Raw genomic sequence first — 17,085 nt, 5'->3', positions numbered from 1 at the left:
AGCATACTTCAACAAAAATGTACACAATATGGACATTTCGAATTAGATCGGTAGTGTGGTACAAGAACAGAATGACCTGCTATTGTTATGAATTGCAAAAAGTGTTACAGCAGCTCAGCAGCACAACTGGGAGTCAGTGTCCTGGGAGAGCATGTTCTCTGCTCCTGCACTGACACAGAGTTTACCTCTAAATACATCAACCTTGATTATAACCGGTCCTTCCCTAGTGAAAACCTGTCAAAAACATCAGCGAGTCAGTCTCATCTTTAAAGAGGACTTGAATTCCCCTTGGCCCGGCAGGAAAAGGGAAGGGAAAGTATTGTACGTTAAGCACATGCAGCGCTGCATTGTTACAAACCTTTTCAAAACTGGCCTGACAATGACTGAATAACAGCTCAAATTCAGCTGACTTGTATTACACAGTAAGGAAAAGGAACACTAACCAAAGAGAAATGATGGCTACTGCCATTTCATCCTGCAATCATATATTTTAAAACCTTGCTCAAATTTTCATTTAGCCCAGCACCACCCCCTCCTTCTGGAGTTATTAAATCAGCTGGAAGCAGTGCGGCTCTGTCACACACAGTATTAGAACGCCATCCCCCCTCCTATTACCAGGTGCAGCCCTGTGATTTAAAGCTTTGATTCTGTTCAAATGACAACAAAGGTGAGCCCAGAGCTGACGCTCCTAATTCATCATTCCCTGCTTGATAAGAGCGGGATTAATGCTTTTAATGCGACGGTCGCAGGCAATCATCCATTTTAAAGCCTGCTCCCTGGAGGATGCAGCTAAAAAGGGAAAACACCTGAAACACAGGGTAGGGAGAGGGCACATCACAGGGATATGCTGAGCTCTATACAGCCTCTTCAAAGAGCCTGAGATGGTGCTGGCCTCCTCCTTGATACCAGAACCCTGCCCCGTGGCCTTGGACTGTATCCCAGGAGCAGATGGTTTCAAGACCCGAGGTAAAGTTTGACCTAAATGCTGAAATCCAAAATTCAAAAAGCACCAGAAATGGCCTCCTCAAAATCAATCCTGCCCTTATCCCTTCCTCTGCCAGGACCACCGCAGGGGTTGAGGCTTTGCGATAGAGTCCTTTGACCATTTGGGATCTGTTTGCAAAATACGGCCGTTTTTAGGACATGTTTTCCTGCCTTAATAGCTCATTACATATTCGCTCCATGCTTCATTTAACATCTGCTGACTCCTCCACCCTTGCGCTATACCCTCTAACTTGCACAAACGCATGAGAGTTGGAATGAAAATGATCCATTATCCACATGTGTCTGGGCAGAGAACATTTTAACCCAGCTCTTTCTTTTTGAAGCTCTCAGTTTTAATACAGTGTGAACTGTTTCCAAACCAAACCTCTTATGACAAAAAGGCAACCACTGAGCTTGACTGAAACAGACTCAATAAAACCTGCAAGTCTCTCATCTAAAATCTCATTTTCAACTATTTAACTAAACCCAACTGCAATACTTAAAAGTCTGCTTGTGCCAATACAGGAACGAGTTAGGGGGTGCAGAGGGAGGAAAGGCTTGGACTAATGGGAACTAATGATACACAACAAAAATGCTGTCATAGAACAAATAGAAAACAATGTTCAATGTTTTTTTCATCTTGAAACAAAGTCAGACTTTTTTTTTAATAAGAAATCTTTTTATTTTTCATTATTTTGCTTGATGTGTCACGTTCATTACTTTAAGTGATAAAAGGTGTTCTGCTTTATTTATTTACATTTCAGTAAAAAAAAGAAAATAATCAAAAACACAGACATGATCAGAATTCAAACCTGATGAATTCAAATAAAAGGATTTCCTCTCTAAGACCAGATAAAATACACACACACAAAAAAAAGCAAAGTTAGGGCTGCATACATTTGAATTAATATACTGAATACATTTTATAGGGATTAAAAACTTGGAATCATAATTTTGTGCTCCATTCAAATGAAATTAAATGTTTCTGAGGTAGTCAAATCGATCAAACAGGGATTTACTACAGATGTGTTTTTGACTATGTTTAAAGAGAGGAACAACACATCCCAGTTTCACCTTATTCGAACAGTAATCTACAGCTACTAATTTAGTTTCATTGTAATTCATTTACACCTGGTTCTTAGTTGCCACAAAGACAAATTTCTCACAGGAACTCAGAATATATTAAATCTTCATATTCTGGAACAAATAACTCCATATCAGCATCTATCTTATGGCATTAACGCCTGTTTACCTAAACAAAAAAACCCTTAAGATGTCCCAAAATATTTTTAAAAAAAAAACTATCCCAGTACTGAGGGGTCACTTCAGCAGTCAGGTGTCTGATGGGTGTAATGTTTCTGAGTTTCAGTAAAAAAAAAGAAGAAAAAAAAAATGAAATGGAGCTGATGTGACCCCAAGTAACCTGTAGAGAGGAGACAGGAGAGCGCAGGTGTTTGGCTGACACCACAGCTCAGAGCCTGGACATTATGTGTAAGTCAGTCATCCGTTTGATTTCATGCTGTACTAAAGACACACTTTGTTGTCTGCTGACATATTTCAAGATGCAAGCACTGGCATTTAGGGCTTACCAGTTTATCTTTAAGGAAGATAAGAGGATTCGGGGAATGAGGGTGAGTCAAATACCATGCACAATTTTGTGTGTAATTATCCTGTGATGATATGGTAACCATAGATAACAGTGACAGTTCATTTTTACTAACGTACTCTCGGTTCGGTTATAATTAGAGACCATATAGTCTGCGTTTCTGCCTGATGTATCGCCCAATCAAAGAATCAAATTTCAGGAGAATACAACATAACATGAGCCAGTTAAACTTCACGTTTAAAAAATCAGAGAAGTGTTTTTACTTTCTCACTGTAAAATTGTACCTAGCTTACCTAACAAAACGGAACATTTGAAAGCAAGAACACATTCATGTGTGTTTGAGTTTTAAGTCTAAGAACAACCTACATCGTGACAGTGCTCCTAATCAGGGCTTGAGGCCAACCTAAGGTGCTTCAGGCCCAAGCTTCATGAGCTGTGATGTTTCATTATTATCCCCCTTTAGCTACATCGACAACACAGTAGGCTGCTTTAATTACTCTCCATCAGTAGGGGAGTCAAAGCCACTTCAGAGACACACTCTAATCCCCCCTCCCTTCTTTTTCTCTGCAGGGCACTCATTGTCTCCTAAATATCATTTCCCTGAGCTCTATGCACACTATTGGATTAAAATGTGGAAGTTTTGCAGAAGGGGTGAGGGGGTGGAAATGGGGGGTTGGCATTTGGGTATTTGAGTTTAGCCCGAGGACCAGGCTGTCTCTCGTAACAGCATTTCAGTTGCATCTGCTCTGCAGCCCATGGAAGAGATGCTGACTTACTTGACTGTTTCACAGTTAGCCCCACAGATACAGATTATGCCCTTTGTGCACAAACAATCATTATTATTAATCTCTTCACATTTTAACCTTGGTGTTGTTACTCTATAGTTTTAGTTTATATGTACATCCACCTCGAAAAATTGTGCAACAGAGAAAAGAGCCTTCATGTGTCATTTTTACTAGCAAAAAGTGAGCAATTAAGATGGATGAAGTAGGACAGATATAGGCCCTATATGTAGTTTAACGTCAAGCTCTGCTCAACCTCCATCTGTTGAGTTTTACAACTATATTAGTGCTTCTGTCAGTACAGTCATGTTATAAATGTGTCCACTTTTCAAATTTAACAGCTACAATTTGAGCTTTACAAGTGAATCTTTGTTAAAATCTAAAATGATACTCATTCCAAACGCTGATCCACCTCTACGTTTGAAAGGCAGTTATAAAAATTTTGGTTGCTCATTCAGAGATTATTGTCACTTTTCAAGCCCACAGGGGTGCTGGGATCTAAAACACACATTTTAGATCTCACTTCATCTTTGTATCAATGTTATTTCTTCATTGTGGTTTGCAGGTAAAACAATATTTACATACTGTATGCAGTACTTCATAGTATATAGTAAATCAAATGAAGGCATGCTTCATTTTTCGAGATGTACACAAAGCCTTGTGACATGTACCAGGTGGCGGGTGGTGAGGTGAAATGAAAAATATGACAATAAAAACGTGAAAAAAAGTGTAGACAACACAACATGTAGATGCCAGCACAAAGGGCACAAGGGGTCACTAAAAGGTGTGATAAGTATGACAATTATGTGACTCATACGCTGTGGCCTTTGCAGTCGCCATACTCGCCATACACAAAGCAACACCTGATGGAGATTTTGGACAAATACTCTCTATCTTCATCAAGACACCACATGAGGAAATAGCTGTAGAAAGAATCCTATGCGTGGATGCAAAATAGCTAGTGTAACTGTCACTGATGCTTCGTGATCACTAATCTACTGATGCTGACTATATGAATTATTGGCCAGTCACTTGATATGAAGTTCAATATAAACTGCAAAGTTTCCAAAGAGTTTACTGAAAGACTAAAACTGCAGACACAGCAACTAACAATTAATTCCACTAATAGGCTTTTTGCATTGAAGGTCCCTTTGATATGTCAAGAGAGTAAAACTACAGGTATAAAAATTAAAATAAATGTGTGAACAGAAAAAAGAAACAAATTAAAGTCTAAGTTGACATTTAGAACCATTAATTTAAGTAACTGTTACCTGTGTGATACTGTAATAGCAACTGTCTAAGAAAAAAGTATGACTGTTGCATGGAAACTTTGGGGGATAATATAAGACGTGACATTGTATATGACTATAGTGACTGATTCCCACAGGAGCTGTCATTGCTAAAACACACATGCTCTCATGCCATTGTAAGCCAAAATAAACAAAATTACAAACTGTCCCCCCGGGAGTGTGTTTCTACAGAAGATAGGGATTTGAATGTTCACTAAACCAGTTCAGAGGGGCAGCTCATATTGTCTTCTTTTACTGCCCATGATAAAGCAGTATTTGAATTCCCACTTGCTGCTCCTGTATGTATTCCAAGACTCTCTGTTAGACTGAATGTAGAGCCTATTCATCTCAGGGCACACAGCAGAACACAGTAATAACACAGCCATGAGTTTTGACTGATGTGAGCGAGGCACAGGGCTGCTTCTGTACGCAGGAGCCAGAGCCGGTATATAGTCTGCTTCACCTTATCCTCATTGCTCAGTTGGCCACTGAGGCCTGCAGACCTCTGCATGGCCCCACTCAAACTCCAGCACTGCTGGGTCTTTTATGGACTCAGAAGACACAACAATAACAGCCAGGCTGTTTAATGCCAAACCAAGGTTAGCCTCCTGGCCCCTCTTGGCCCCCACCTTCTATGGCTAAGAGAAGCCTTTAGTTGATGTTTCATAGAGCTGTTTTTCACAACTAATGATGCGTGATAAACATTGATGTTACTAGTTGTGTGAAGCATCAGCAAATTGATTTTTGCTTGGCGGTGTTGATTGTCACGTACAAACAAAGAAATTACAGATGCCCCAATTCCTTTTCATATACTCTGCACTACTGTTCATTGTGTTCTGTGTTTTGCTGCATAAATATGATTGTATGGTAGTATGGCAGCAGATGTTGCGAGCTACAAACAATACAGAATGGGTTAGGAGCTGTCATTACATGGGAACTAGGTCACCATTCAAGCACACTCGCTTGCATTGACTGTTTCGAGTGACTATTGATTTTCTGACTAAAGCAATGACTTCATTAATATCACCATTAGTCTGCCATCTGACATAAATGGGTAGCTTGGCTGCTGGGCCAGACCATAATTCAAGTGGATATGAATCTAAGATTGGATGAATTAAACATACAGTACATTTCACGGCAAATGTGCATTACACATTGTAAAATTGGAAAAGGATGCAGAGCTCCTTCACTAAACCGTGTCCAAATGCAGTTACCAGAAAAAAAAAAAACAAAAAAAAAAGTCAACATTACCTCTGCCTTAGCACACACAAACATAAAACAGACATTACCGGCAAATTCTCCTTTCATCGTTCAATTTAAACTTAATCTGCGAAAGATGAGAGAAAAATCAACAGATCGCTTTTCAGCAGGTTTTCAAAACAAAAACAACAATGAAAGAAGGATTATTTTCCTTTTAATCTGGGGGCACCAGCTTAGCTAAAACAAAAGCAAGACCATGGGAACGCATGGAGGAATGAGAAGGCTCACCCTACCCACCAAACCCAGCTTTCCAGCAAACCACAAAAGAAGAACAATGGCTGTATGTGTGTGTATGAGTGGAGGAAAAAAAGGAAACTGGATTTGAGATCTATATTAAAACTGCAAATAGCTTTTAAAGATTAGTGACGGGCAGAAGGAGGTGACAGCAATGGGATATGTGAAAAGTGGATTGCCCCTCCTTACTGTGACTATTTTGATAGCAGCAGCATTGACAAGCATTGACTTGATTGTGAGAAGGCAATGCACGCTGAAAAGCCTTGACAAGTTTCTTTGAGGCATGTACAGATCTTTTGGTGACTGAAAGGAACACAAATCAGGATTATGTATTACATAGCCATATTCAAACAGCTGGCATTAGGAGCTCTGAAGTGTCTGGCAAGATACTGTTATTCAAAGATGTGCTTTTCTTTCTCTCTCCCTCTCTCTCTCTCTCTCTCTCGCTCCCCCCCTCTCTCTCCCCCTCTCTCGCCCTCTCTCTCTCTCCCTCTCCCTCTCTCTCTCTCTCTCTCTTTCTCTCTCTCTTTCGCTCTCTCTCTCTGTGCACTGTAATTATCCAGATCTGGGCTTTTAGAAAACCATTTCTTATGAAGAGATGCAACAATAGTCTGAACACTCACATTCTGCACAACCTACACATTTCACTGACCATTTAGTGAGCAAAAAAAATCTCCAAATTCATCAGAAACTCAATTTTGTAATTCTGTTTTTGGCCATTTTTATTTTGTTAATGAAGGTAACCAAATTTACAACACATACAGATTTCTGCATTGTGAGTGTATGAGTACATCCAACACAATGCACTTATTTAAACCAATCACCATGGTCATCGCAGGCTGTGTAGTGGCTCTGTTGTCAGAGATGTGTCTCACTCTGCAGCATTTGTCAGGATTAGACAGGAGTAATCCCTAACCAAACTCCAGAGGATGTAATTTGGAGATATGTGCTGGAACTGAAACTGTGTCGGCTTACTCCCACAAACCCCATCTTCCACCCCATCTGAGCCATCTAACTCCTTTCTGCCAACCCTCAGACACGTCCAACATTTTGAAATGGTAGAAAATGTAAAATATGGACAAAAAAAGCTGGAATAAGTGGAGATGCCAAGTGCCCTTCAGCTCACTTTCTCATCCCACTCCTGAACAAACTCACTCTCAGGCAGGTGGGGCGCTCATGATGTCAGGCCCCATACCTGATATGCGTTCTAATATCCCTCATTGCTCGGCTGTCGCATCACCACCCACCATTAAGTCATCGCTTGTGTCCGACACAGGGGCCGATCTGTGTGCCCTGGCTCACTCCCAGCCCTATGCCTTTATCACACCACAACCTCTCTGTGACAGACAGGACTGATCTCCCCTGCAGCAACCCTCCACCCTGCCAGTAAAAGGACAGCAGTGGAAAAGCCCCCCAGGGCCCACTGAGGATGGACTCATGAATCAAACATGTGCCCAAAGCTTCCTTCTTATCACCGAGGTCAGGGTAGGCATTAATACGCCATGGCTCTAGGGAGCTACCTACTGTGACCTCCCCCAGTTTCCCTGAACAGAAGGGCACAGTCCTCAGGAGCTGGTCCAGTGACAGAGGCCCTCCCTCCAACGCAGTCACTTCACATTACATCCACATACTGAGAGAGGGGGCAAATAAGAAAAAAAGAAATGAGAGAGAACAAAAAGAGGCGCAGAACTGAAGCATGAAAGATCAAATAGACAAAGAAGGGGAGAAAAAGAAAAACAATATTTCTTGGTGCAACGCTGGGCAGGGAGTAATACGTGGGTAAAATCGACTGTGTATACAGAGCCTTTCAAACACCACCAATCTTCATTGGCCAGACGGGGTGTGATATATGTGACTGTCTGCCAGCGTAAATTAGGCAGTCCAGCCCGCTGTGTGGTAAAGCATGACGAGGCCGGACAGTGCACTAACTCAGGCGGCCTGGTGCCATGCACACCAGCTTCTCTCTGCTTTGCTGTGCCATAAATCACCAGCTGGGGGAAATGAATCGCTGTCCGTCCGAGCTGGATGCACCAGCTGGCACCACCATCACCTGACCAGCAGGAGCCCATGCCAACACTGGAGCGACTGAAATCAAGAAAAATGAGGCATGGAGGCAGACGGAGCCATACCCTTGCGCTCTCTCATTAGTCTCCTCTGGGCTTCCTCCACACTGAGCTCCTCTGAAGTGAAAGGGCACACAAAATATATTTCAGTGTCACCTGAGGGGAGGGAAAAAAAAGGGTGAAGAAATGATCACTCCTGGTCTCATCACAAATCTATGTAGAACTGAACTGGCAGACAGTATTAGTGTTTCTGAACCTAGAGCTCTGGGGAGACAGCAGGAAGGACTGCAGCTTGGGGAAAAAGTGGAGGCTGAGTGTGGGGGGACAGCTTTGTCTTCGCACTTATTTAATGGAGTTATTTTACTGAAAGTAATGACTCAACCCAATTGGGGATTCCACTCTGCATTCAGATGTAGTTAACGGGAAAACATGTTGATGAATAGATTTTCACTTTTCAATATTGCTGAGTTGCTGGTGGAGAGCCCACTTATCTGCTGACCGCTGCGATTATGAGAAGCTGTGTGGGCGTCAGAACTGAGGCACTCATCAGGAAAATGGGTTGAAATTACATCAATACAGCCACACAGAAAGTTGGAGAGATCTAAAATAATATATACTTGATCCTCTACTATGGACACTGGGCTGCAGTTTACCACTGATGTCCCAAATTATGGATCCAAAATATTTTCAGCATTAAATCTCTACATCGTGTTGGAGAAAGCAACAATTTTGCAGCGATAGGGCAATCAAAGTCAGAGATGTATACATTTGCATGACAAAAATAGAGCAGTGTAAATGTACAGATGCAGGCTAGATTGACATTAAATTTGAGGCTCGTGGTTGGTTGCTTTAAATGATTGGCAAGGCCAATTTCCTGTGAACCCCCACAGCAGTTTTAGTCTAATTTCGTTGGTCCTGGAGCAGTCCTGTGGAGCAGCAAGTCTATCACTGTCTCAGATATAGAGGATTAGCTCCTCTTTCCTGCTCAGATGAATTTGCCTGTCACGGTGTGGTGATGAATGGCAGGAAGGCTGAGGAAATGTTCAGTGGGCTCATTTGGGGTGACAAGGTGAAGTCTGGCCTGGCAGCCTGCCCCAGGCTCAAACCTCGCCACAGTTGTGACCTCCCACAGATGTCCAGGTGTACGGTCATATATCTGCATCCGGCTCATCAGCCGGCTGGCCAGTCAGTAACAGACCTCAGCATCAGTTTGACATCTGTTTTGACAAGTTCCTCGTCAAAACAGATGTCAAAAGTGTTTCTCCTGCACTTGGTTCCATCTTCAAAGTTATAAATTTGATCTTATGTTGGATAACAATCTTAAACACCTAGATTTAATATGAATAAAAGGGAATTGTGTAATTACAATCATGTTCGGTAATCAGAATCAAGCTCAGTTTTATTATATGCTGGTGCCGAGGTATCCGCTCTTTCTCGTCAAAACATTTCCATCATGCCACTGTAGATGTGGCTCAGGGGCAACGAAACCAACTGCTATCCATTTCCTGTTCTCTTCTCTGCAGCTGTTTCTGTCACCACCTTCCACCCCCAGCCCGACCCTCACCACACCTCCTCCATTTCAGCTGTAATCATGTAGCCATGCAAATGCTCTGCACTGAGAGGTTCACGTTGCCCTCGCTGGGACATCATGAGCCCTTGAGTTGACCACCCAGGGGAGGAAGAAGAGGAAGTCATTACTGCTATCACAGTCAGGCGCAGTCCCTAGACAGCCAGGCAGCCCCTCCAACTCATAAAGTCCTTGACGACTTCACTAAAACATCCAATTTCAGTCGGACCACATTTAAATGACGAACAGAAATCAATCACTCCAACCACTGCACACTCCTCCTGATTATTTGCTTGCCTAAAATGGAACAGAAAAAAAGGAATCCTGGTATCCTATCCGCATCTCCGGGATATTCATAATTCATCATCTTCGATTCCTGACATCTGCCACTGATTGTGCCGACGGGTTGGCTGGAATTAGCCACTCCTGGGAGCAGTGTTAATGTGCTGGTGGGCCAGCACATGCATCTCGGCTGGGGAGGGGTTGTGGGTTGGTTGAGGTTTGAGGCCGAAGCGGCAGGAGCCTTTCACACTCCTAATGTGTAATTAGGAGCCATTTTGGAGCACTGCCTTCCTCTACTGAAATTAGCTGCCTTTTATTAATCAGGCAGACCAGTTCAACGGCACGATGGGTCTCCCTATAATCTAACACAAAATGTTGCTCTTAATTACAGAGGGGGAGAGATGGCGCAGAGAGGGGCCGCAGCTCCTGCACGATCCCCTCGGGTTCAATTTTTAAACTGCAGAACACAGGCAAATTGAACAACTACTGCAGCAAAGCAGTCTACATGCTGTGCTAAAAATAATAGTCAATATTTTGTCAATCATTCTTTCAACCTGAGCATTACAGCCTGCATTAGGCACGCTTTACATAATGGGCATATACATCATACAGATCATGCAGAAAGCAAAAACTCTCGCAGCTCCACAGTCCATAAAATCCATTTGCATTTACTGAATGTCAGCTTCACTTGAATGAAAGATCATACATATTATGTGATTACAAGAACTGGTCCTCCTTTGGAGAGTTAAGTGCTGTGACCCTGACCATGCTCATCAGTGCTGATGCCCTCATGACTACAAATGAGGACTAAATACTTTGTCGGTGGTAGTGATTTTTTTTTCTCTTTTCACATCTAATGGAAAAGATCAACAAGCAGATGAGGAGCAGTCCAGACAAGGAAATGTAATCACTGGATTCTGGGATGTAATGCATGATTAGTGAGGACAGGATACTTTAAAATGCATTCAGCATGTGCTAAATTATTTCCTGCTTAAAGCCGAAATCAGTAATAATCTGTTCAACTACTCTCAATTTTTAAACTCATTTCAATTTAGCATCAATTCTTGTGATGAAAAAAAAAAAACGAAGAAAACATTTTACATTTAAGGGTGGATGATTTTAAACACTCATTGAGACATAACTATAAGGTATTTGATTGGATATCCAGTAAGATGATAATTTTAATATTTGGTATTTACAGTGACCTGTCCAGGGTGTACCCCTGCCTTTCACCCAAAGAGAGCTGGGATAGGCTCCAGCAGATCCTTGTGACCCTAATTAGGAATAAGCGGGTATAGATAGCTCAATACCATCCATCCAGATAATGGACTGATGGTATTTACAGTGCACTGATAATATATATGATCATATTACATATGATCTCAATCAAAACATTTTCTTGCTTTCATGCAAACATGATCCGTTTGAAAATGATGTAAAGTCTGAGTCTCTTTTAACTGCTATCATTTAATTAACATTTTATAATCACATTAATATTTGCGTTTAATCTGTACACTATAATCTGAAAACATAAGATTATAGCAATCCTCCACTCCGATAAACAGCCTTAGTTACACCCATGTATAGGCTACAGCAAAAATTGTTTGTTTCTTGTCCTCAAATAAATCCTTAATTTCATTACTGTAACAGTAAGGGGGATAATCAAGCTCTCTCACAATTCTTTAAAATTGTGTCTGTAGCAATATTTTCATCCTATAAGTCAATGCAATCATGCAAAATGGCCACTTTTGTGTTTCTAGTGTTTAACACAGCCCAATGAATATTTATGAATAATGCTGTAGTGCCCGCTATCCCTATAATCTTCTAGGAAAATGCATGAAACATCAAAAAAATCCTTAAAATGACTACTTGACTAAAGTTTCTTTGACAACCAATGACCATAACAGCTGATTGACAATCACCACATAAAGAGGGCCAAATCTGTGGCGGATGACAAAGACCCCTCCTTGTCTTCTAATGGTGCTGCATCCGGACAGTCACAACACTGAGGTCGTCTCCTGCTCCAAGGCCCAGTCCGCTTTAGCATTCAACAGAGCGACCGTATGAGAGGATAGCCTGCCACTCAAGCCTTGTGGATGCAATCCAGAATGAAAAAATCTGATGCAGGGTCAATGAGTTAAGGTCCTGGTCCATCTCTGCCCAGCTTGAAACTGTGTGCAGTGAAAACAGCAGCTGTCACAGAGTGCTCACACAGGCATGGACAGCAGTTCAGAGAAATGGAAAAATGTCAACACAGTTTATGGCTATGCAAGAACTACAGGCTGAATTGTACATCAACCCCTACACATACTCCGGGACATACAGGGATGACCACAGTTTAATTAGAGTACATTTCCATAATTACCACCATTGTCCACTGTGAATCATTAGATAAGACCAGACTCTTCTTAAGACAAAGATGTCAATAACTAACTTTGTTAGCTTTTAATTAAAACTTTACCCTTAACTAATAATTTGAATAAAAGAAATGGTAGTGTATTGTGACATATGTAAACACATACTAGATGCTAAGTAACATCTGCACCAGCTGAAGTTGTGCTTTTGACTCCTGATGAATGTAACTCCAATATTACCTTCCTTCTTAGTTTTAGTCTCCTCTAACTCCTTAAGAATCTTTAGTTGCTAAATGCTCCACTATGTTTATAAGCTATCTGCAAACTTCGTCTGCCATTTGGTATTGATCACACAATAATACGTAATGTTTATTTTACACTAAAAACAGGTAGCTGCTGGCCAAAGACAGAGCAACCACTTTCAAATTGCACATGATCAATTGTTATTAGAAAAACACTCATCAATGCAAAGTTAAATTCCGTTACCTCCAAGGCCTTGACAAAATAGTTTTTATTCCCATCCACCCGAATTAGCTACCAATTGTTTATTCTAACCTTTGACCCCAATCTCCTCACCAACCCAAATCACTGACATGTCCTACTTCTTGCAGAAAGTAGCAGCAGAAATAGCCATAATAGTGGTAGAAGTAACAGTATAACAGTTGGTGTGTTATAATTAGCATTCAGAGAAAAAGCAGGCTCATCTGACCGTTGGCAGAGTGTCTAAGTTCTGGCCCAATGGACAGAGAGTAAACTCCACAAGGGAGTCCCCAGGGACCAAAGCAAGCTGGGTTTGAGAGGGGTTATTGGACTGTGCTGTCTCACCGACTGTGAGCCACTAGGGACCACAGCAGAGGTGTCTGATGGTGCACTGAAGCCTGAGTGTGACACCTGGGCTGTCTGTCATAGCCACAAACACAGACACTGTGACACTTGACAGGATAGGAGTTGAGGCTGCAACACCAGAAGTCAAGACCAGGCTGACAGTAAGGATGAGAGGCATGCAGTTCAACTCAATAATTTCCCTGACACACTTAAATCCAAGCCTGTTTGTCTCTTGCCTCCTTTCTCTTTCTTCTGTGTTCATGGCCCTTTAAATAAATCAGGGTCCTGAGGAGGCTGAACCCATCAATTAGAGTCGTCTGATGAGACTGTGTGTATTAAGCAACAGTGTGAGGCGTGTGACAGGCTGAGAAGAGACAGGATGGAAAGCTGCAGTGCCAGAGAGCTTTAAGAGGAGCTCTGACGAACAGGCTCTTAACATGAATTTCCCAGCCTGCATCGCTAAACTAAACTGATATCCAATTATGTTCCCTACAACGACAAGCTAACAGAGCAGCTGTGAGTAGCGTAGGCTCACAGTGTCAGAATTGGCCAGGCACGAGGCAGAGAAGCCCAGGACCTTGAAGGAGATGTCACAAGGAGGCCGGAGTCAGCCGCTTGAGTGAGCGATGGTCCACACGCTTGCCTGAAAGCATGACATTGCCGAAGGGGGAAAAACACCATTTTATCATTCAGTGCGATTCGCACCCTCTCTCCCTGTCAAACATGCCATATGTCCCCGTCACAGGTCGTCTTGCTGGCTTATCGAGTGTGACAGGGCTATTCACACACTGCTCCCAATCAGACACCATCTCCTGCAGAAAAAAAAATCACCACCATAGGATAGTGACAGGCTGTCAGGCAGAGGGTACCAACCTCCAGAGGGCCCTGGCTGAGAGTCTACCCGTCTGGGGGAGGGGGCAAAGGCCAGGGGTTACAATGGGTGAGACAACATAGACATCTACACATGCACACACATACTGTTGACACTTTTCCTTCATTATTCAATTAGCAACAAGGCAGAGCTTGTCCATACACGGCAAAGGATCAACCAAAAGCTTCATTTAAAAGTGCGAATACAGCATTTATGTATGAGGCTTTTAAACTTAAGAACAACTCTGTCTACATGTTGTTCTCAGCAAAATTAAAACAATGACAGCTGCACAGCTCACATGGTTAATAAAACTTCATCTAAGTGCTCTGTGAAATAAATTTGGCTTTACATTTTACTAGATTATGTAGATCATTATGACTGTGAAACAGGTTATTTGCCTGGCAGGAAACAAAAGTGGTGTGTAAACATCACCTGGGACTTTACACAGCAACCTGGTCACCAGCCTATTTTCCTAACCACTAGACCATATGAGCCCTTTAAATGTGTGTATTGTGTACCAACCTGAGGCTACGAGACAGGACAACCGGAGGTTACCAAAACCCATAGGGCTCCTAGTCCCAAAGATTTGCTTTCCTCAATGGACTTCTGGAGTCTGCAAATGTTTACTTTGATGTCAAAGATTCTCACTGGTACTTAGCCACTTGGCTCCAAACACAATAACACTGCAGATGCTGAATATATTCACTAAGTGAGCAATCAGTTGCAAAGTGGGTTGAAAATTACACTTATCCCCCCCATGATGATATGCATAGAGAAATAAATCAGAGAGCAAGAGAGGGAGCAGAGGGGCAAGGGGGAGAAGTGGTATCACCTGATCTGTCTTATCTTAAAAAGCGGCAGGATGTGTCACCTCAACTCTTCAGAGAAGGAGATAGAACACTCCTGGCACATTTTTATATGAAAGATTTCTGTGAAATGATTGCTAATCTATGCAAAAAAGCAATCAGTGACTCATTCATAATGCATGAGCAACGAGATACCAATTTTGCAACGCTTTCAGATTATTAGATGTTATCGTGAATGCAGCAGATGAAATATGAACACTCCTACCTGTCCCATTGTAATTACATGACTGCAGTGGTCGAGATACACTGCAAGTGGGAAAGATGCAAATAAAGAAACAGAGAGAGAAACAGACGAGCACATAGGACATCCATTACTATGTGAATGCACATGCTCTACATGGGAATATTTGTTCCTAACAGCTTTATGTATCCATTTTAGCCATGATTTATCAACCTAAAAGCTGTGGTTTTAAGTACATCTGGCTGACGTTTTAATGGTCCATCAATCACACTGTGTCATGTGATAACATGATCATCCTACTCCCCAAACCACTGAGGAAAAAAAAACAAAAAAACAACAAAAAAAAAAACAGAATCCAATAAATTGGCTACAATCCCAGGGAAATGATGAGAACCTATTTCTAATTCAAAACAAGTTCAAAGTATGAATGTTAGATAAGCTGCTTCTCAAATTAATGCAAATCAAATTTCATTTAGGATATTTTTGCTCTATATAAACACTAATGTACTGAATATATTTTTGTGTCAGTTTCTAAACTGCAGCTTAAAGCCTGACAAAATAAAATACCATTTCTGTTTGGATTACTGGCTCAGTAATGTGTAATGTAATGTGTTATTGAAGTATAATGAGTTTCTTGTATAAGAGTCATAAATGCGAAACACATCGTAAACCATTTTTGCCCTATTTAATGCATCAAAAAACAGAAAAATACCACAAAACCTCAGATGTATCCGAACAAACAAGATATACCTTAATTCTCCCAATGCCAGCTCTTGTTTTTTTTTTTAACATAAACAATCCAAACAGAGCTAAAGTGATGAACTGTGACCAATGTCTTTTCACATCTGCACATTCAAAATAACCAAACTGGCGGAATTTAGTACAGCCTCTTTTTTTCTTCTTCTTCCTTTGTTTAAACATAAAATATATATACAACTTTTTAAACTTCAGAGTTAACGCATCTGTATTGCACCTGGAAGCCTTGTGAAAAGCGCTGACAGATTTCATATTTTTACATTCTGGGCAACTTCAACACAAGGGATTCACTCTTAAAACGGAGCACAGCAAGAATGAAGGGTGGTATAAAAATCAATGAGGCTTTTCAAAGGCAACAAGAAAAAACAGCACCTTAGCCTGCAATTAAACAAAAGCACTCCTGGCACTGAGGGATGACAGAGTATGTTCCAGGTGCCCTCGACTTCAGGGGATCAATTACAGGATCAATACAATGACATGATACAACTCTGTGATGGAAAATGGGAGGTGGACTGGGAGGTGCTGCATGTTGTGTCTAAGATGTTTACAATAATATAGCTAAAGCACTGTGGGCCTATTTCATAAATACAAAAGAAGCTGAGCTCTAGACAGAAAACCTCCAAGTGGAAATGCAGAACAGCATTCATGGTTGCCAGATGATGGATCCTAATCTTTATAGACATCCCTCAGCTTTTCCTGTAGCGTTGCCATAAAGTTGACATCTGTGGTCTTTGGCAAAATGTCTCAACAACCATTTGATGGATTGTCATGAAATTTGGTCCAGACATTCATGTCTCCCCCAGGATGAATAGTTTGAGGTCCCTTTTCATTCAGCACCATTATGTGGTTAAAATTTAAATTTATCTATAGTTCAGTTTATGACTAAATACCAGAAAAATCTAATGATCATCAATCAGCCTGATGTAACTTTGGGTTAAACGCAAATGTTAGCACAGTAACAACCCAAGTAAAATTATACCAGCCACATCCCAGAATCTTAGCATTATTATAGTGAGCACTTTAGCATGCTAACACTAGCATTAAGCTACAACCATTGAATTAAAACAAATGTATTAAAAGGAGCTGGGACTAAAGGAACAAAACATTTCTAAAACTAAATCCTCTGTGTTTTTTCACGGTGCCCTTGTACCCACTGTCTTAATCG

This window comes from Mastacembelus armatus, chromosome 9 (genome assembly GCF_900324485.2).
Source record: "Mastacembelus armatus chromosome 9, fMasArm1.2, whole genome shotgun sequence".
Lineage (NCBI taxonomy): Eukaryota > Metazoa > Chordata > Actinopteri > Synbranchiformes > Mastacembelidae > Mastacembelus > Mastacembelus armatus.
The sequence above is the reverse complement of the archived record's forward strand: the minus strand, read 5'-3'. Positions refer to the sequence as shown.